We start from the raw sequence: 21,919 nt of genomic DNA, 5'->3' as shown, positions 1-21,919 counted from the left end.
GAGGGAGAGAGAGAGAGAGAGAGAGAGACCCCTCAGGACTGCTGGCATGGTTGAGCAGTTTAAGGGGCTTGCAGCCAAACCTAACAACCTGATCCCAATCCCTGGGATGCTCATGGTAGAGGGATAGAACTGACTCCTGAAAGTTGCCCTCTGACCTCCATACTCATGTACATGCATGCACATGTACAGAAGAAGCACAATAATATAAATAATATGTACACATGTACACATAAAATAAAGTAATAAATAAGCAAGTATTTAAAATAACAGCTGTAGAAAAATGTCTTCACCAAATTGTGCAATATGAAGAGGCAGTATCTTTCCCGCTTCCTTCTAGGTTGGCCTGCCATGGAGAGAAGCCCAGATCTCCTGGAGGAGTGGATAGGGTCAGAAATTGAGTGGAGTACTGTACTGTCTGGTTTTCTGTGTCAACTTGACACAGCTGGAGTTATCAAAGAGAGAGGAGCTTAGAGGAAATGCCTCCATGAGATCCAGCTGTAAGGCATTGTCTCAATTAGTGATCAAGGTGGGAGGGACCATTGTGGGTGGTGCCATCCCTGGCCTGGTAGTCTTGTCTTCTATAAGAAAGCAAGCTGAGCAAGCCAGAGGAAGCAAGCCAGTAAGTAACATCTGTCCATGGCCTCTGCATCAGCTCCTGCTTCCTGATCTGCTTGAGTTCCAGTCCTGACTTCCTTTGGTGATCAAGAGCAGTGTGGAAGTATAAGCTGAACAAACCCTTTCCTCCCCAACTTGCTTCTTGGTCATGATGTTTATGTAGGAATAGAAACCCTGACTATGCCGGGCAGTGGTGGTGCATGCCGTTAATCCCAGCACTTGGGAGGCAAAGGCAGGTGGATTTCTGAGTTCAAGGCCAGCTTGGTCTAACAGAGTGAGTTCCAGGGCTACACAGAGAAACCCTCTTAGAAACCTTCCCCTCCCCCCCCCAAAAAAAACCTGGCTAAGACAAGTACACTGGTACACAGTACTCTACCCACACATCCAGAAATGGGCTGGAGCACACAGATGCTGGAGAACACAGATCAGAAGTGATTCAGAGAGGGACTCGCTCCTCCCTGGAAGCGTGAACCCTCCAGAGATGGCTTTGCTGCTGTGGGATGCTGTAGTGAAGTATGTAGATTTGGTGGCGTATAAACATTTCTTTCTCACAGATCTGAGGCTGGGAGGGTTTCCATGGTGCAGAATGTGGACACAGGAACTCTCTTGGACATTAACTTTTACTGGGGTGTGTGTGTGTGTGAGAGCCATACGTGTGCAGGTGCCTAGGGAAGCAGAAGAGGGCATTAGATTCCCTGCAGCTGATGTAAGCAATCCAGTGTGGATGCTGGGAACTGAACTTAGGTCCTCTGGAAGAGAAGTAAGCACTCCTAAGCACGGAGCCAGAACTCCAGCACCTGGGACTGCCTTTGTGAGGGCACTAATATCGTTCATGAGGGCTCCACCCTCATAGCCCAATCCCACCTCAAAGACCCCACTCTCCCACCCAGGTGCTGGGCGATGGCTCAACAGGTTAAGTGTTGGCCACAAGAATGTGAGGAACTGGGGCTGGTGAGATGGCTCAGTGGGTAAGAGCACCCGACTGCTCCTCCAAAGGTCCAGAGTTCAAATCCCAGCAACCACATGGTGGCTCACAACCATCCGCAACGAGANCACATGGTGGCTCACAACCATCCGCAACGAGACCTGGTGCCCTCTTCTGGAGTGTCTGAAGACAGCTACAGTGTACTTACATATAATAAATAAATCTTAAAAAAAAAAAAAAAAAAAAAAAAAAAAGAATGTGAGAAACTGAGTTCAAATCCCCAGTGCCTACCTAAGGATATGTGTACCATAGTCATCTGTAATATGAGTGCCCCTAGGGTCTTCTTGGAAGTTTACTGTCTAGCCTGGTGTTTGCAGCAGAAGATGGTGAGAGTCAATGCAGCATGTTTTCCTCTGTCTTCTACATGGGCATCATGGCGTACATACACCAAAACACAGACACACACACCCCTGCTCCCATCTGAGACTGCATTTCCCACTCTGTAATTGGGAAGAGGATGCCTGACTCCCTTGAGTATGTTTGTCAGGCATGTAAGGAGGAAGCAAGAACACTCCAACTCTCTCACTCCCTGAGGCGTCTATGACAGGGTCCTAAAGAAGACACCTGAAGGAGAGCCCTCCTGTTTCCAGGCATAGAGTGCTTCCTTCCATGGCACTTCATTATCCCCGGCTGTTCCTCTCCCCAGTGACCAGAGCAGATGCGCTAAAATGTATGGCGTGAAGGCTAAGACAGAGTCACCAACTGTGAGTGTGTGGGAGATGGGCTCTGATGGGCTGTGCTTCTGTAGTATAACTTGAGGTTGACAACAATGTTGCCTCCACTGTATTCTTTCTGTTGAAGATGGCTGCTATCCAGGGTGTTTGGGGCTGATTTTTTTCTATTTCGCTTATTTATGTCCTGAGAGCCATGGGGATCTTCATTGGGATTCTGTTGAGGCTGTAGACTGGTTATTGGTTATTGGCTATTGGTTATTGGTTATTGGTAGGATGGGCAGTGTTAACTCTTCTAACCCATGACCTTGAAAGATCTCTCAATCTTCTAGAGCAGTGGTTTTCACCCTGCCTAAAGCTGTGAGCCTTTAACACAGTTCCTCATGTTGTAGTGCCCCCCAACCATAAAATTATTTTTGTTGCTACTTCATAACTGCATTTTTGCTACTGCTATGAACTTTAATGTAAATAAATATCTGTGTTTCCCGACAGTCTTAGGCGACTCCTGTGAAAGAGTCGGTGAATCTCCAACGGGGTAGAGACCCACAGATTGAGAATTTTAAAGCTTTCTTTATAGAGGTCTTTTACTTCTTGGTTAGGTTTGTTTCTTTTTATTTTTCTTGAAGCTATGGCGAATGGGAATTTTTTTTTAAAGATTTATTTATTTGTTTATTTATTTAATGTAAGTACACTGTAGCTGTCTTCAGATGCACCAGAAGAGGGTATCAGATCTCATTACGGGTGGTTGTGAGCCACCATGTGGTTGCTGGGATTTGAACTTCGGACCTTCGGAAGAGCAGTCGGGTGCTCTTACCCACTGAGCCATCTCACCAGCCCCCGGGAATGTTTTAATGATATTTTTTCTCAAGATGTCTGTCAGTTTTGTAGATAAGGAAAGAAGGCGATAGATTTTTATAGGTTGATTTTGTATTCTGCCACTTTGCAAAATGTGTTTGTAGGTTCTAGGTTTTTGTTTTTGTTTTGGTTTTTTTTTGGGGGGGCGTTGTTTGTTGTTTTGTTGTTGTTGTTGTTTGGTTTGTTGTTTTTGGTTTTGGTAGAGTCATTGTTAGGGTCAGTTACATATAGAATCCGATTATCTGCAAGTAGGGATCTACAATTTCTTCTTTTCCTACTTGGATCATTTTATTTCCTTCTCTTGTCTTACAGCATAGCTGGGATTTCAAGTATTATACAGAATAGGTACGGAGAGAGTGGATACCCTTGTCTTATTCCCGATTTTAGTGGAAATCTTCAAGTTTTTCTCTATTTAACATAACTTAAGCTGTAGGATTTTAATATATAGCCTTTATTATGTTAAGATGTGTTTTGTGTAGTAAGAATTTTAATTTCAGGCAGTAGCGGCTGAAGTTTGGCCAGGCAATTCCGGGGTGGCATCGTGGAACTGAGCGAGCCAGTGTTGGAGCTCCAGGCGCGGAGGCAAGCGGGGCGGTAAGGTGCGCACCAAGGCCAAGTCGCGATCGTCGCGCGCGGACCTGCAGTTCCCCATGGGCCCTGGGCCGCGTTCACCGGCTGCTGCGGAAGGGCAACTATGCGAAACCCGATGGGTGCGGGAGCGCCCGTGTACCCGGCGGCGGTGCTGGAATGCCTCCAGATCCTGGAGCTGGCGGGCAACGTGGCCAGGGACAACAAGAAGACGTACATCATCCCTCGCCACCTGCAGCTGGCCATCCACAACGACCAGGAGCTCAACAAGCTGCTGGGCCTTGTGACCATCGCGCAGGGCGGCGTCCTGACTAATATCCAGGCCGTGCTGCTGCCCAAGAAGGTGAAGAGCAAGTGCAGAGCCTACCACAGTCCGCAGCCAATAAAGTCGGTGAAGAGAGAGAGACAGAGAGAGAGACAGACAGACAGACAGAGACAGAGAGAGACAGACAGAGAGAGAGACAGAGAGAGAAAAGAAAAGAAAAAGAATTTTAGTTTCTTTTTAAAAAAAGATCCAGTTATGTTATGTAAATATGTTTTGTTTTAATCTTAGATGTGAGATATGGGGCTGTTTCAGTTTGTCCACAGCTGTAAACCATGATTGTCTCGTGCTCTAGGAGTGTGATTTGTGCTAGCTGCAAATTTAATTAGTTTAATTCTGTGGACTCTGGAGAGGGAATAAATGCTAGAGCCCCAAGAGGAGCAGGAGACACTGGGAGAAGAAGAGGGAGGAGGGGGAGGAGGAGAAGAAGAAGAGGGGAGAGGAGAAGGGGAAGGAGAGGGAGAAGGGGGTGGAGGAAGAAGAGGAGGAGAAGGAAGAGGAGGAGGAAGAAGAGGAGGAGGAGGAAGAAGAGGAGGAGGAAGAAGAGGGAAGAGGAGAAGGGGAAGAAGAGGGAGGAGGGGGAGGAGGAGAGGAAGAAGAGGGAAGAGGAGAAGGGGAAGGAGAGGGAGAAGGGGGTGGAGGAAGAGGAGGAGGAGGAGGAAGAAAAGGAGGAGAAGGAAGAAGAAGGGAGGAAGAAGAGGGGAAAGAAGAAGAGGGAGAAAAAGGAGGAGGAGGAGGAAGAGGAGGAGGAAGAGGAGGAGGCGGCCGCTGCTGCACCTGGCTGCTGTTGTTGCGGTTTCTCCAGTGTTGCTGGGCAAAGGGATGGGGAGCTGGAGGTCTCCTGACAATGAGGATTGGACTCGCCCCAAAGAACTCAATCAGCAGGAAGCAACCTAAAGAGCTATAGCCGTCTTTCCTTTCTAACCTCTTTCTCTCCTGCCCAGCACTGGAGGGTTGGAAGGAGTTAGGGTGGGATAAAGGTTGGAAGGGTGAGGTATAACAACCCACTAAAATATCTCAAAAAAGCATGCCAACAATTTTGCCTACTGCTGAATCTTCTGTAGAGACGTTGGAGTCTGCCAAGGGCTTTTTCTTCATCTGTAGTGATGATCATGTGATTTCTATCTTTTGAGTCCACTTATAGGATGTATGAAGGCCTAGTTTTTTTGTTTTTTTTTTTCAAAACCTACTTTAGGGGCTGGCGAGATGGCTCAGTGGTTAAGAGCGCCAACTGCTCTTCCAAAGGTCCCGAGTTCAAATCCCAGCAACCACATGGTGGCTCACAATCATCTGTAACAAAAATCTGATGCCCTCTTCTGGAGTACCTGAGGACAGCTACAGTGTACTTACATATAATAAAAATAAATAAACCTTTAAAAAAAAAAACCTACTTTAATAAGGGTTCTCAGACACATTGACCTCCCTTCTAGCCCACCACCCAAAGGTAAGGGGGAAAGATGGTAAATAGGTCAGGGGGACGTGGACCTGTTTAGTAGTAGTTCTTTGGGGCGATTCCAATCTCCATTGTCAGGATACCAGCAGTCCAGTTCAGTAGTGTCAAGATACCAAACATGACTCAGCAGTGGTAGCACAACCCAGCAGAAACGACCAGGCCTCTGCTGAATCAGCATGAGTCAGCAGGAGTGACCAGAACCAGCCAGGACACCAGAAGTTCTCTATCATGCCTTCCTCAAAGAGCAGCCTTTGGATGAACACTTGCAAGTGTTCTTTTCTATTTTACTAAATAATTTGAGAAGCGTTGTTTGTACCTCCTGCTACAGCTGTACTTGGTAATAGGAACGAGTAACTAAAGTGGTACTGGTTTGGAAAGCATGAAGGGGTTATGAAGAGCAGCTGAGGCTTGGCTCTGTGAGAGGCTGTGGAAGGCCATTGGTGAAGGTACAGCCTCAGTTGAAGTTGATGGCCCAGGACTGAAGGGGTTAGGCAAAGGATTTGAGGCTTGGCAGCATGAAGCGAGCCTATGAGAGGCTATTGGTGAAGCCTATTTGGAGTGTAACACCCCAGTGTATTGGAGATGTCAGTACCATGGGATGATCACCAAGAACAGCAGCCGTAGTGGAGTGGATCAACCTGAGCTTAGTGTGCTACAGAGGGCAGAGCTGGAGAAGTAATGCCAGCCCTTAGGAGGAGTCCAAAAGATCAAGCGGAATCCCAGACACTGAAACAAGAAGCTGTAAAATTGAAATTGCCTTGGAGACTCAAAGATGTTAAAGATGCCAGAGCCATGGGATACATGCTGAGGAAAGCTGCTAACAGGGAGTGGAACCAGCCCAGGAGAAAGCAGTTTGTTGTAGTCAACAAAGATGAAAAAGGAGTGGAGATCTGAAGACCGCTTTGACATCAGCCATGGAGATGCAGAGTTTGGAATTTGCCCAGCTGGTCTCCTGTCTTTCTTTGGGGATTGCAGTTAAGTGATTGGATGAATCTCAGAAGAGACCCTGAACTTTGGACTTTTAACATTGTTGTGACTGCTATATACTATGAGGACTTTGAAAGTTGGACTAAATGCATTTTGCATTACTATGCTATGTTTAAGTATGGCCCCCATAGACTCTTGTGTTTGAACAAATCTATGGGGGCCTGGGAGTGGAATGTGATGGTTTGTATATTCTTGGACCAGGGAGTGGCACCATCTGAAGGTGTGGCCTTGTTGGAATAGGTGTGACCTGGTTGGAATGGGTATGTCACTGTGGATGTGGGCATAAGATCCTCACCCTAGTTGCCTGGAAGTCAGTCTTCCACTAGCAGCCTTTGGATGAAGACATAGAACTCTCAGCTCCCCCTGCACCATGCCTGCCTGGATGCTGCCATGCTCCCACCTTGATGATAATGGACTGAACCTCTGAACCTGTAAGCCTGCCCAATTAAATGTTGTTTTTTATTAAGAAGAAGAAGAAGAAGAAGAAGAAGAAGAAGAAGAAGAAGAAGAAGAAGAAGTGACAATCAGTGAAGACACAGGACCAATGAAGCTTCTCAAAGCTAGCTATTGCAAGCCCCCCATCACTGTCCGCTGAGTCCTATCTATACTCTCTCCAAACATCACATGTCCTCTCACGGGTTTTGCCTCAGCAAAACATCTGGTGAATCTGCTTCGGTGAAACACCACGGGAGTCTGCACCACATGACACAACCAGAAACTTGCCCTTCAGATGTATTCCATTTATAAATCTGAGCATTTCAAATCATCCCTCTGTCTCTGGACTAAAGCTAACTTGATCAGGGCAATGGTGTTTGATGTGCTCCTGTGCTGGGTTTATACTTATCTTATTGAAAACTTCTACACTCATATATATCAGAGAAATGGACCTATAATTTTCTCTCTTGTTGCCTTTATCTGATCTTGACCTCAAAGTAATACTGGCTCTGTTAAAGGAATTTGCAAGTGTTCTTTTCTATTTTACTAAATAATTTGAGAAGTGTTGTTTTTGCCCATGTGGTGAAAGAAGGTGAAGAGCCCCATGTGGAGGCCCGAGGTGGGAACCTGAGGCCTCTCCAGTCCGCTGCTGCCAAGGATGCACCACCCGCCTGTCTCACTTGCTGCGCTGCGGGTGTGGAGGAAGAGTGAACGTGTTAAGACCGGAAAGATGGTGAACTATGTATGCCTGGGCAGGGCGAAGCCAGAGGAATGGGGCGAAAGACGAAACGAAACATCTAGTAGCAGGTTCCCTCCGAAGTTTCCCTCAGGATAGCTGGCAGTCTCTCTCACAAGGAAAGGACCCACCGTTTCATCCTGTAAAATGAATGATTAGAAGTCTTGGGGCGGAAACGATCACAACCTATTCCCAAACTTTAAATGGGTAAGAAGCCCAGCTCGTTGGCGTGAAGCCGGGCGTGGAATGCAAGCGCCTAGTGGGCCACTTTTGGTAAGCAGAACTGGCGCTGCGAGATGAAGAAGACATGGGTTAAGGCACCCCATGCCGTTGCTCATAAGAGTCTGATAGAATCCTTCAAGGAATCCATCTGGGCTTGGTGGCACATGCCTTTAATCCCAGCACTTGGGAGGCAGAGGCAGGTGGATTTCTGAGTTCGAGGCTAGCCTGGTCTACAGAGTGAGTTCCAGGACAGCCAGGGCTACACAGAGAAACCCTGTCTCGAAAAACCAAAAAAAAAAAGGAATCCATCTGGGCCTGGACCTTAGTCAGAAGGGTTGAACGTTTTCTGTTTCGTTTCTTTGTTTGTTTGTTTGAGAGACAGGTTCTTACTCTGTAGCTCTGACTCTGCCTGCCTCTGCCTCCAGAGTGCTGGGATTAAACGTGGGATTAATCCACCACTCACCTCTGGTTGTGGATTTTTTACATTGTTGCTGCTTCAATTCATTGTTTTGTCTACAGAATCTGTGGATCTGTCTAAATCAGTGATTCTCAACCTTTCTAATATTGCAGTCCTTCGAGCTGCGGTGACCCCCAACAGAACACTATTTTTGTTGCTATGTCGTAACTGTAATTTTGTGTCTTAAATCATAACATCAATATCTGTGTTTTCTGATTATCTCAGGAGACCTCTGTGAAAGGGTTGCTTGTTACCCTCCTCCAAAGGAGTTAAGACCCACGTAGCTTGAACCACTGATGTAAATTATTTAACTCACCCTGGTTCAGCTTTGGTAGGTCATGTGCCCCTAGAAACTCATTCTCCCTCTGGACTTTCGACTCTCTTCTGTTGTTCCATCTTTCTATTTGGGACAGCATCTCAGTCTGCTGCCCAGACAGGCCTTGAATTCACAGCTATCTCTCTGGCTCAGCCTCTCAGGTGCAACCGTTACACTACGCGCATGAGCCAGGATGCCTGGCTGGTGTGGAAAGTGGATGAAGCGCTGAAGAAAATGCGTGTCATTTACCTAAGCATCGACAAGTCCCAGACTCCAGTGCAGCCCCTGCCTGGGCAAGGTCTTCCCAAGGTCAGAATACAGATATTGATGAAGGGTGACTTTTAATTACAAACAGTCAGGGCTTGTCGCAGCTCCAAAGACTCCAGCTGCCTCTTCTTTGGTGACTCTTCTCTAGCGACTACATGATCACGACCCATGAGACTGCTCCCCTACAGGGAGCTACTGCAGAGATTAACTAACCCACCTCCTCCTGTTTATGCCTTATGTAATAAACAGTCTTCAGTATTCAGCCTGCTGCGGTGTCCAGGTATCCATGTGGCCCCGCCCAGTCACGTGACCGGACCAGCCCCGCGTTAGTTACTTGCGTATCCTTCTTACTCTCCGGCCTCTCCCCGTTAGGTTTCTAGGACGCTGCCACGTGGCTGCATCAGGCTTGTGTGTCTGTTTCCGTATTTTTTATTTTTTATTTATTCTTTGAATTTTTCTACATGTATACAATGTATTTTTTGTCATCTTTACCCCCCATCCCCCACTTCACCCTCCAGTTTCCCCTGGACCTCTCCTAATGTATCCCTAATACCACCTCATGTCCTCTTCTTTATTTTTATGTTTATTCTGTTTTAAGATGTATTCATTTTATTTTGTGTGTGAGTGTGCATGTCTGTATTTGTGCCATCTTATGCATGCTTGGCGCCCAAAAAGTCTGAAGAAGACTTTGGATTCCCACAAACTGGAGCTACAGAGAGTTGTGAGTGTGGGTGTCGGGAATTGAACCCAGGTCTTCTGAAAGAGCAACAAGTGCTCTAACCACTGAGCCATCTCTCCAGCCCCCTCTTTATTTTTTATTTTTTTATAACTCACAAGATCGTTTAGTGCTGCCTGTATGCACATGGGTTTGGGGCCATCCGCTGGAACATGGGCAATCTACCAAGAGCCACAACCCTAAAGAAAAACTGCTCTCCTTCCCCTAGCAACAATCAGCTGCCAGTAGTTGCTCAGCCGGGAGTAGGGTCTCATGAGCCCCTCCCCTGTCCCTGAGGGAATTTCAGCTGGCCCTACTGTGTGCAGGTAACCACAGCTACTGTGAGTTCATGGGTCCAATGGGCATGTGATGTTCAGAAGACAGCATCCTCTGACTCCATGTTCCTTCTGCTTTCTTCCCATGACGTTCCCTGAGCCTTGGAGTTCTATGTTGTTGATATGCCAGCACCAGCAGGTTTCGATGACTGTCGATGGTATATGTATATGTATATGTACATGTAATATGTTTTGAACCACAGACTGTAACACCTTTGGTGGTGTTTTTGCTCAGGATTGCTTGTACTGCTTTGGAAGCATCATGATTCCGTGGGACTAGTAGGATGTTGAAAGGGATTTAGACTGGACTGTAGAATCTGTAAGACTTTATGTGAGGATCTGAACTCAGGTCCTCACAAGTGCAGGGTGAGTGCTTTGGCCCTGCAGCCATCTTCCTGACCTTGAGTTCCATTTACATTGACTTCACTGAGAGCATCTTTAAAAAAATCACACATGGATGTCAACTTTTAACAAGTGTTTTTCTGAAGTCCCCGAGATGACTGTGCTGGGTTTGCGTCTTCGCTTTGTGGTACCATGTTTAACGCTGATCTAGCTGTGTATCTTCAGTCATCCTTGTCTTCCAAAGATAAACCCCATTCAGTCTTTGTGATGGTTTGTATATTCTTGGCCCAGGGAGTGGCACTATTAGAAGATGTAGCCCCATTGGAGTAGGTGTGTCACTGTGGGTGTGGGCTTTGAGACCATCATCCTAGCTGCCTGGAAGCCAACCTTCCACTAGCAGCCTCCAGATGAAGATGTAGAACTCTCAGCTCCTCCTGCACCATGCCTGCCTGGATGCTGCCATGCTCCCACCTTGATGATAATGAACTGATACTCTGAACCTCTAGGCCAGCCCCAATTAAATGTTGTCCTTTATAAGAGTTGCTTTGGTCATGGTATCTGTTCACAGCAGTAAAACCCTAACTAAGATAATCTCCTTGTACAATATACTGTTGAATTTCATTTGCTAGAGAGTTGGGAAATGTTTGTAAGCAGAGCGTATGCAGCCCTGGATGTTTTGGAACTTTCTCTGTAGCCAAGAATGAACTCCTGCATCTAATGTCTCTATTTGTTAAGTGCCATAGCTAGTGTAGTATTGAACATTTTTTATCTGATTAAGAACATTAGCCTGGAGCTTTTTTTCTTCCCATATTTTTGGCTTTGGCATTAGGAGCATGCTAGCTTCATAAAAGTAGATGGAAATATCCCTCTTTATATTTTTTGGTAGGGTTTAAGAAAAATCAGAATTGATTACTTTTTTTTTTTTTTGAAGATTTACCTTCAATTGTGTTGGTGGCAGTGGTGTATGCATGGATGTGTGTGTGTGTGTGTGTGTGTGTGTATTTACATGTGGGTGCAGGTGCTCACAGGAGCCAGAAGAGGCTGTCAGATCCCCTGACGCTGGAGTAACAAGTGGTTGTGAGCTGACAGATGTGGATGCCGGGAACTAAGCATGAATTCTCTGCAGAAGTACTGTGTGCTCTTAACTACAAAGCTGTCTGCTGGTAATTAGATCTCCAGATCCCGCCGCTCTTTTTTGGAGACAGGTTCTCACTATATAGTCGTGTCCATCCTGGAACTCTCTGGTTCGATGGTACAGAGATTTGCCTGCCTCTGCCTCCTGAGTGCTGGGATTGAAGGTGTGATCCACTACCCCCTGGCGGCCCATTCTTTATGAATGTTTGATAGAATGTACTGCTAGAGCTGCATAGTCCTGGACTTTCCTATTGTAATTTGACCTTGTTAGCTGTGTTTCCTTCTCCATTCTGTTTCAGTAATTTCTGTGTTCCTGGCCATTTATTAATTTCTTCTGTGTTACCTAATTTGTTATTATAAAATTGTTCAAAATAATCCCTTATGAGCCTTCTTATTTCTTGGGCATCTGCTGTGATGTCTTTACATCCTGGTTTTATTTATTTGAACCTCCTCCCATTTTTTCCTACTTATTTAACCTAAGGTTTGGTGAGCATTGTTGATTTTCCATGTGGCCTCCTGCGCCCTCTTCTGGCCCCCATGTGCACTGCACACACAAAGTGCACATACAGACAAGCAGGCAAACACCCATGTACATGAGATAATAAAAGAAAGAACAGTTAAAAAAAAAAACCACCTGGTCTTTTTTTAAAGGTTTTATTTATTTATTTTATGTATATGAGTAAACTCTAGTTGCCTTCAGATGCACCAGAAGAAGGCATCAGGTCCCATTACAGATGGTTGTGAGCCACCATGTGGTTGCTGGGAATTGAACTCAGGACCTCCGGAAGAGCAGTTTTGGCTCCTAAGCACTGAACCATCTCCCCAGCCCACCTGGTCATTTTACTTATAAGATGGTTTCAATCTCTTTGTTAAACTCTCATTTTATTCATGCATTCCTTTCCCATTGCTGAGTCATGCTTTTGAGCCTCTTGATGACAATTATTTAAATTTTAAATGAAGGTATTTCATTATTTTAAAAGTATGGGTGTTTTGCTTGTGTCTGTTCATGATGTGAATGCAGTACATCTGTAGGCCAGAAGAGGGCATCAGATTCCCTGGAACTGGAGTTACAGACTATCGTGAGCTGTCAGGTGAGCACTGGGCATTGGAACCAGGTCTTCTGAAAGAGCAGTTGGCACTCTTAATCACTGAGCCATCTCTCCAGCCCATTATTTGGGATTCCTTTTTAGGTGGTACAGAGATCTCTTATTTAGGGTCGGTTCCTGGAGCTTACTTACCAGTGGTCCTAGTGCCGTGTGTGTGTGTGTGTGTGTGTGTGTGTGTGTGTGTGTTCCTTGCAGCCGCATGCTATTATGTGTGCATTTGAAGAAGCAGCTGGGGAACTGGGAAGATAGCTCAGCAGGTAACATGGCTGCCACATAAGCATGGGGACTTTGAGTTCAGATCCACAGCACCCATGGATATGCCAGGTGCTGTACTGTGTCCCTGTAACCTCAGTGATGGGGAGGTGGAGACAAGTTGATCTCTGGGAACCACCAGCTAGTGACTCTAGCTCAGATCTGTGAGCTCCCACTGGTTTCAACTAGAGACACTGTCTCAAAATAAGGTGGTGAGCAATTGAGGAAGATACAACACCTATTGTGCATGGATGGGTAAACAGACACATGCATGACACACAGACAGAGACACACAGACACACACAGACACACACACACACACACACACACACACACACACACACCCGAGCTGTTCCAGGTTACATGGACTGGCTTGGGTAAATAAAGACTTTTACCAGCAGATTGGATTGCTAATGTGGGAGTCGCGGTGATGCTCGGTCCAGAGGACCAGGGTGTGGTGCTCCTGCCCCAAGAAAGAACAACGGCATGAACTCTAGGAAGTTCCTGTGACTGGTGTTCATTTCAGTGAAGACAACAAAGGTCCTTGGCAGAGAAAGCTATGTGAGGGTGTGGCAGTAGAGAGGGCTGCTGGAGTCGCTGGTGGTGAAGACCGCGGAGATCCTTCTCAGTCTCCTGTGGGGAAACTTGTGGCTGAGGTGACTCACTCTTCTCTAGGTTGGGCTGGCTTTGCAGATAAGGTGATACAGAACAAACCAAATGGTTTCTCTTTTGTCTGCATTTATTCTGGGGTTAGAGGAAGTTTGGGTTGTTCTGATTTCATCAGTGTGTGTGTGTGTGTGTGTGTGTGTGTGTGTGTGTATACACATGCACACATGCACTGAAGGATAGAGGACAAGGCTGGGTGTCAATCGAGTATCTCTCGTGGAAGCAGGAGCTCTCTGGTTGGATTAGGCAGGCTGCCCAGCCACCCCAGGGGTCCTTCTGCCTCTGCTTCCCCAGTGCTGGGATTGCAAGTGTGTGCTGCTGGGCCTAGCTTTGTTTTTGTTTTTTTTAAACCAGATTCTTTTTTTTTCCCCAAGATTTATTTATTCATTTTATGTATGAGTACACTGCAGCTGTCTTCAGACACACCAGCAGAGGCTATCTGATCCCATTACAGATGGTTGTAAGCTACCATGTGGTTGTTGGGAATTGAACTTAGGACCTCTGGAAGAGCAGTCAGTGCTCTTAACCACTGAGCCATCTCTCCAGCTCTGCGTGCCTAGCTTTTTACACAAATTGTAGACCATCAGACTCAGACCGTTAGTGTGTGTGCGGCACGCATGGGCTTCTCCAGGCCTCCAGCCCTTTGTGGCTTTTTATTTGAACTCAGGCTTTCCCAGAGGATGCTAGCCAGTGGATAGATATCTAACCATTGTTTACTGAGGGTTTATTACAATCTGTGTCGCCCTGGCTGTTCTGGAACTCACTCTGTGGACCAGGCTGGACTCAAATTCAGAGATCTGCCTACCCCTGCCACCCTCGTGCTGGGATCCAAGGTGTACACCCCCACCACCTGGCCTTTGATTGACATCATGCTTAGTCAAGGCCTTCTAAACTATGAGACTCTTGACCACTTCTGGGGTCAAACTTCTGGTAAACTTTATAAAAAGCTTGAACAGAGAAGTAGGGAGTTCTTCTTCCTTTCTCTGGGAAGCTTTTCCTCAAAGTGCTCTGGGCTACTCCGTCCCCTGGGGTCCAGTCTCTGCCAGCTCTTCCCGTCACCGTCACTGCTGGGACACAGCCTTCCTGTCTCCTTGGACCAGAAGTTTCAGGCTCTCCCAAGATACTAAAGTTCTGGTTCCCCTTATTCCTCTCCCTCCGGTCCCTCAAGCTTCATCCTTCTGAGACCCTTCAATACCCCTCAGACATCACAGTGGGGGAGAGGAGGTGCTAACGAGACTCTGGGGCTTTAGCTCAAGCTAGACCCCTAAGTGGGCCCTGGGAAACCCATTAAGCATCGCTTCCCTAACTTAGAGTAAGAATCTCGTCCATGCTTTGGAAGAAGTTGGGATATCAGGGGAGTCAGAAGATGGGGTGTGATAGGGTCAGCCTGCGTCTGTTTCTACAAAAAGCCTTCCATGATTGATACCGTTATTTTCCCATTTTTGTTTGCATTATTTTCAGTTATATTTGTTTGACGTGGACTTTGAAGAATAAGTATGTTTCCAGGTGAGAAAATGATAGATATTCTGATGTCAGAGGCACGCGCACCAGATCTGAGAGAAACTGGGGACCAGGGACATATTCGTGCTGTTGGAAAATTTGCCAGTGAAGACTGAGGCAGAACAGAGGGGTGGGGGAGAATTTTAAAAGCAGCTGTGGTGGGTCTGTGTGTTGATGGACGGGGCTTAGCCTTTTAGCCTGGATCCAAGTCCCCTCACTGATGCAAACCTCAGATTCTAAGTGGGACTTCTCACTGTTGCCAGGGTCGATATGTGGACAGAAGCCTGGCCAAGCAGAAGGCTAGGGGTCAGAGGGGCGACTCAGGGGCTTGTGTCTGGGCGTCTTCTTAGGTTAATATTCCATCCACCGGTCATTCTTGTCCAGGGACGGCAGGGGAGGAGCCAGAGAAGATGGCTCTCTGCAGAGTGTGACTGCCAGGGGTTGAAGTGCAAAGCTTCCAGTGGAATTTTCCAATAGAAACCCATGCTTTGTGAATTCCATGGTAAATCTCTTATTTTCTCTCCCTCTTCCCTGCCTCCCTCTTCTCTCCTCTCTCACCTTTTCCTTCCCAAACACTCTCTTCTCTCTCTCTTCTCTTTTTGTCTCTCTCTCCTCTTGTCTCTCTCCCCCTCTCTCCCTCCCATTTGACTTCTTTCATTTTGAATTTCTCTCTGCCTCCCTAGTTCATCTTTCTTTCTCAGCCCCACACCTCTTCCTCTATTTCTTTCTCTTCTCTTAATCTCTTTAACCTTTCCCTCTGAAATATGTCTCCTCCCTCTTGTCTTTTCCTCTAAAATTTCTCTTCTGTCTTTTAGTCCTTCTCCTCTCTCTAAATCTCTCCGCTGTTTCTCTCTCACATACACACAAATCTTTTTCCTACCAGATATCTATCTATCTATCTATCTATCTATCTATCTATCTATCTATCTATCTATCTATCAACTGTGTCTCTCAATATCTCCTTCCTCTTCTCCTCTCTCTCTCTCTCTCTCTCTCTCTCTCTCTCTCTCTCTCTCTCTCTCTCTCTCTCCCTCTCCCTCTCCCCCATCTCTCTCTGTGATTTTTTTCCTCCCAAATCTTTTCCTCTCAATCTCTCTCTCTCTGTCATCCCATCCCTGTCTTGCAGCCTGGAGTCCTCTGAGCCACCTGATTGGACTGCTCCATCAAAGACACCTGTCTCCATCCCTCATTTGCCTGTCATGCTTTGTGAGCAGGCATACCCTGCCTCCCATCCAGCCCCTGGCTATGGTCTTTCCAATCCTGCATCTTTTCACCTCAAAGTCCTTTGCTGTATTTCATTTCTTCCTCAGGTAGATGGAGAGATCCGGGCATATGAGAGAGATAGGGTGCAGCAATTCCTTCCTCCCTCCAATATCAGCATCAGGAATAATAAATACTAGGGCAAGGAAAAGCTGTGTGTCTCCCCTTTGATAATTCACCCTCTCTGATGTCAGCTTCCTCCTCTACAAATCCATAATAATGCCTATTACATAATTGTCTTGCAGCATCATAAGCTGTAACAGTGTAGGAACGGATACTGTTCAAGGATAGTGCATCACTTGTACATTGTGACCACTCAGCAGTGTCAGTGACATCAGTTGCAGTGAGGGCCACTGTTCTCATTCCATTCCCTTCTTCCCATCAGTGCTTAGAGAGAAGGTGTAAACACAGCCACTGAAGTTGGAAGAGATGTCCAGACCCAAGAAAGCATTGAACTGTAGGGATGGGGGGCTGGGGGAGAGAGAGAGAGAAAGAAGGGCTAGAATCTGTGTGTGGGTGTGTGCATGTGCAAGTGTGGGTGTGAGCATGTGTGCATGTATGTGTGTGCCCATGCCAGATTGTGCATGTGGTGGTCAGAGGACAAAAGGTCAGTCCTCGCTTTTCGCCTTACCTTGAGGTAGCATCTCTGTTGCTCACCACTGCATACAGCAGGCTAGCTGACCTGCCATCGCCCACGTGTTCTCCTGTACCAAACTCCCATCTCCATACAGGAGCACCTCAGTTACAAACGAATCACTACTGCATCTGACTTCTACATGGGATCTGGGGAACTGAACTTGGGTCTGTGGGCTCACACAGCACGTGCTTTACCCATCTCCCTTGTCCTGGGCTGGAGCATTAAATGCATCAGGGTCTTAGTGTCCAGGCAACCCGTGAATGGAGCCTGGATCTGTTACAAGCCCCTGCCCTGCTTCCTGCTCTCTTCCACACCTTGCTCCATCTGTCCAGATAAATATTTGCATGTGAGATGTGGCGTACAGGTATGCGGTGGGCAGAGAGCCAAGGGACAGCCAACCACACCTTGATGGGTCAGCCTTGTCTGTTCTTTATCATTTGTTTATAAGACAAGACTTTACTACGAAGTCCTGGCTGGCCTGGAATTCACTATACAGACAAAGTTGGCCACACACACTCACAGAAACCCTCCTGCTCTGTCTCCCGTGTGCTGGGTTTAAAGGTGTATCCCACCATGCCCAATGTTTATTTTTAACTTTTATTATATTTATTTGGTTGCTCTGTGTGTGTGTGTGTGTGCACATGTGTGTATGCAGGTGTATGTGCACATGCATGTGCATGAGCAAATGAACAATGCTTGTGTGGCAGTCAGAGAACAAGTTCAGAGAGTCAGTTCTGTCCTGCAAATAGGTCTCAGGGATTGGACTCAGGTTGGCCGACTTGGTGGCCTTTATCCCCTGAGCCACCTTACCAGCCCTATTTGTTTGTTTAATCCAATGGTGCTTCCTAGCTGTAGGGACCCTTCTGCTGGGTGCATCACACACGTCATCAGAACAATCACTGCCACCACCCTGTAGGCTGAGGATGCCGCCGGTGTCTGAGAAGATGGGGCTCTTACCATGATCTCTGATGCCCGGTAAGTATGATCACAGCTGAATCTTAGGTGATCCCCAGTGACTCCTCAGACCCCTCAGGTGAGGAACCTGGTACCTAGGGGAGAAAAGTGAGTTGGGTAACATGACACATCAAAGGGCTAAGGACTTGGCTCAGTTGGTAGAGCGCTTGCCTTGTGTGCACAGGAGCTAAGCATGGCAGCACATGCCTGTCATGCCAGCACTCAAGGAAGAGGAGGTACAAGGAGTTCAGGGTCATCCTCAGCTATGTGGTGAGCTCTAGGCCAGCCTGGGCTACATGAGACCCTGTTTCAACAACAACAATAACAACAACAACAACATACCACATCAAAGACCAAAACTCTGATTCTAGTTCCAGAGCTCAGTTACCTAAGGCTACCCCAGAACATTCCAGAGCTCACTGTTACCTGAGGCTACCCCAGAGCAGAATGCAGTATGCATAAACACACATGTACAGACAGCTACACACATTGGGATCACTGGGAAGAGACTTTGCTCTTTACATTTATTTATTCATGTGTGTGTGTGCATATATATTAGTGTTCACATGCATGCCCCAGCATGCATGTGGGGGTCAGAGAACAACTTGCAAGGACTCGGTTCTCTTCCTTCTACCATGTGGGTCCTAGGGACTGAATTTGGATCATCAGGCTTGGCAGCAAGTGCCTTTACCAGCTGAGCCATCTCACTGGCTCAAAAGAGCCTTTGGGTTAGTTACATTGGTCAAAAATTCTTCTAAGATCTGTCCAAAACTGCCACCATGTTATCCTATATTAACATTCCCATCCCACTCCGCTAACTGGCTTCTCTCTCTAAATTAAGTCAACGGCTTCCCTCTTTTTCTTATCTCTCCTGTGGTGCTGACAACTGACTCAAGGCTTCGCATGTTAGACCGGTGTTCTACCACTGAGCAACAATCCAAGCTGCTGATGAGGATTGTTTTTTGAAACATACAGCTACTATATAGCCCTGGCTGACCTAGAGCTGCCTCTGTAGACCAGGCTGGCCTTGAACTCATAGAGATCCACCTGCTTCTGTCTCCTGAGTGCTGGGATTAGTCTGTGCCATCATACTTGACTTTATTTTTATTTTCCAAGATGATAATGATGATGTCAGCTATCCAACTAGTTAGTTAGGGTGTCTGCAGCCTCGGCGCTGGGAGGCAGAGGTGGGGACTGGCAGGGCAACCCGCCCAGCCAAATCAGTGAGCTCTGGATCCAGGGAGAGACCCTGCCCCAAAAAGTAAGATGGAGAGGCTGGAAAGAGGGCTCAGCAGCTAAGAGCTCTAGTCCCATTCGGTTACCAGCACATACATTTCATGACTCACAACTGCAGACTCCAGATCCAGGGAATCCAACGCCCTCTTTTGGCTTGCTTGGACACCCACACGCAGGTGCACACATCCACACACAGAGACAAATGCACATAAATGACATAAATCCTTTTTATCTCATTATTGTTGAGGATAATCCCTAGGATGACCTCTAGCCAAGGTAACACTCACTGCACACAGACAAGTGCACGCAATCACACACACACACACACACACACACACACACACACACACACACACTTTGAAAAACAGTTTATAGCTGGGCAGTGATGGTACATGCCTTTGATCCCAGCACTCAGGGAAGCAAAAGCAGGTGAGTCTATGAGTTCGAGGCCAGCCTGATCTACAGAGAGAGTTCCAGGGTAGCCAGGGCTACACAGAGAAACCCTGTCTCAAAAAGATCAAAAAATAAAAATTAAAAAAAAAAACAGTTTATTTTGAAAATACATACCCACAAACTCAGCTTCTTAAAGTGCCACAAAATAGCAGACACACAAGAGACATAAGGCCTGACTCTCATTTTGCAGTGGGCTCTGACTTCGTCCAGCACAGCGTGGGAGAACTGACCTCACGGCTCCCTGTGTGGCTAAGCTCTACAACATGACCTTAGTCCATCACGAGTCTCCTGTGAGGACAGGGACCAGTGGCTGAGGACAGGGGACAGCTGCACTGATGGTAGGGCTCCACCTCAGCCTGCTTGCCCGGTCTCATGATGGAGAAGGTAGGTGGGTGAGCGGAGACTGGACCCAGCCAGGTGAGCTTCTTGGGAGAGATGAGCTTAAGCTAGCTTTGTGTGTGTGTGTGTGTGTGTGTGTGTGTGTGTGTGTGTGTGTGTTTGAGACAGGGTCTTTTGCTTGCCGTGTCTCTTATGTCTACCTCCTCAATGCTGGGGTTGAAGGCTTGTACAGTGTAGCTTTAAAACAATGAGTGGGTCCTAGAGATTGAACTCAGGTCCCCATGCTCACAAGACAGTTTGTTCCCATCTCTTGGGCCATCTCTCCAGCCCCAGAGCTTGAGGTAGTTTTCAGGAAGTACTAGAGATTGTGCTCTGTGGCAGAATGTTTGCGCTCTCTAAAGATATTTCAGGCTCCTCAAAGTAGGGTAAGATAAAATAATAGATGAAATAGCATATGGCTGTATGCAGGAAGCTGCAGTACAAGGTTTTAGAGTTTGAGGCCAGCCTGGACTTTCACCAAGGGGTAGGGATGCCATTTGATGGTAGAACACTTGTATAGCATTCAGAAGGGTCCTGGGCTCCATCTGAAGAAGCATCCCTCACACATGTGATGATGGTGATGATGGTAAAGGTGATAATGATGGTCATCGTAATGATGGTGATGATGATGGTGGTGGTGATGAAGATATTGCAGGAAAATGTTAAGGTGAAATGCATGCCATCATTGATGTGGCCTTTGGTAGCTGAGTGTGGGAATGGATCAGTTCTAACAGTCCAGGGAGACGCTGGATAGGCAAGTGATGAATTTAACATCCCAGCTGAGTCTAATAATAGCTCCAGTGATAGCAAGTGCCAAGAATGTGTTTAGGGAGAGTTCAGCAGAATATGGAGTAATCGCTGTGGGGAAAGTCGAGGCCAGGGGCTCTCTGAGATCCCGGGGCTGGAAACTCAGGTCAGGATGGCAAGTAGGGGTTCCAAGGAAATGTGTGAGGATTGAGGACCAAGCAACGGGTCCGTCTACTTTCAGTAATTCAGCAAGTAATGCAGACAGCTCAAATTGTCCATCTCAGAACACCGAGGTTAATGGTGTCGTGACAACTGTGGCTTCAGCCTGGGAACGGGCACACAAGTACAGCCTTGGGGGTTGAATAGAACTTTGTTTTGGCAGTTCTGGGGGCAGCATCCAGGGCCTCATGCCTGCTAGGCAGGGGCTCTACTACTGACCTATACTCTGAGCCCCTCACTGGGGGATTCTAGGCAGGGGCTCTACCACTGAGCCACGCCCCAGCCCCTCACTGGGGGGTTCTAGATCTTGATTCTGCACTGCTCTTGACAAAAACTCACTATAGTCGGTGCTGTGAAGTCGTTAGAAGGACAGTCAACTGTGGTGGTACACACCTATAAACCTAGCACTAGGAAGGCTGAGGCAAGAGAATCATGAGTCTGAAGCCTGCCTGAGCTACATACAGAGACCTTGCTTCAAGAAAAAAAGTGAATCTCGAGATAGTTCAGTCACCAAAGTGCTTGTTTGCAAGCATGAGGACCTAAGCTCAAGTCCAAGCACCCACATTAAAAAGCCAGGCATGGTGCCACATGCCCGTAAGGCCCGGCATGGAAGGATCCCTGGGGCTTATTGGCCAGGTAGTTGAGCAGAGTTCCCAAGCCCCAGTTTCAGTGAGGGACCCTGTCTTAAAAGTAGATGACGAGGGATTGAGGAAGCCGCCTGTTGCAGACGTGTGGTCCCCACACACCCGTGCACACACATACGTGTATGTGTGTGTGCATACATACAAATACATGCACACCAACTTTAAATTGTGGTATTGCAAATGAATTGTATTGGGAGTGAAAGGACCCATAAGGGTGAGTTGTGATTATCCAGGAGTCAGAAATGAACAGCATGAGAAGAGAAGAAAATGTGGTATGAGATTCCATTGGCAGGGCATGCCTCCTTGTTATACTTTTAAAAAAGTATTTATTGCTGGGCAGTGGTGGCGCACGCCTTTAATCCCAGCACTTGGGAGGCAGAGGCAGGTGGATTTCTGAGTTCGAGGCCAGCCTGGTCTACAGAGTGAGTTCCA

General features: G+C 47.0%; 1 pseudogene; it reads left to right on the top strand.

Moving 5' to 3' along the window:
* The first annotated feature begins 2,140 nt into the window (after positions 1 to 2,140).
* LOC110294991 lies at positions 2,141 to 9,121 on the top strand (annotated as a pseudogene).
* The last annotated feature ends 12,798 nt before the right edge of the window (positions 9,122 to 21,919 follow it).

The sequence above is a fragment of the Mus caroli genome, chromosome 5 (assembly GCF_900094665.2).
Source record: "Mus caroli chromosome 5, CAROLI_EIJ_v1.1, whole genome shotgun sequence".
In the NCBI taxonomy this organism is placed as follows: Eukaryota; Metazoa; Chordata; class Mammalia; order Rodentia; family Muridae; genus Mus; species Mus caroli.
This window is presented reverse-complemented; position numbering and strand designations above follow the sequence as displayed.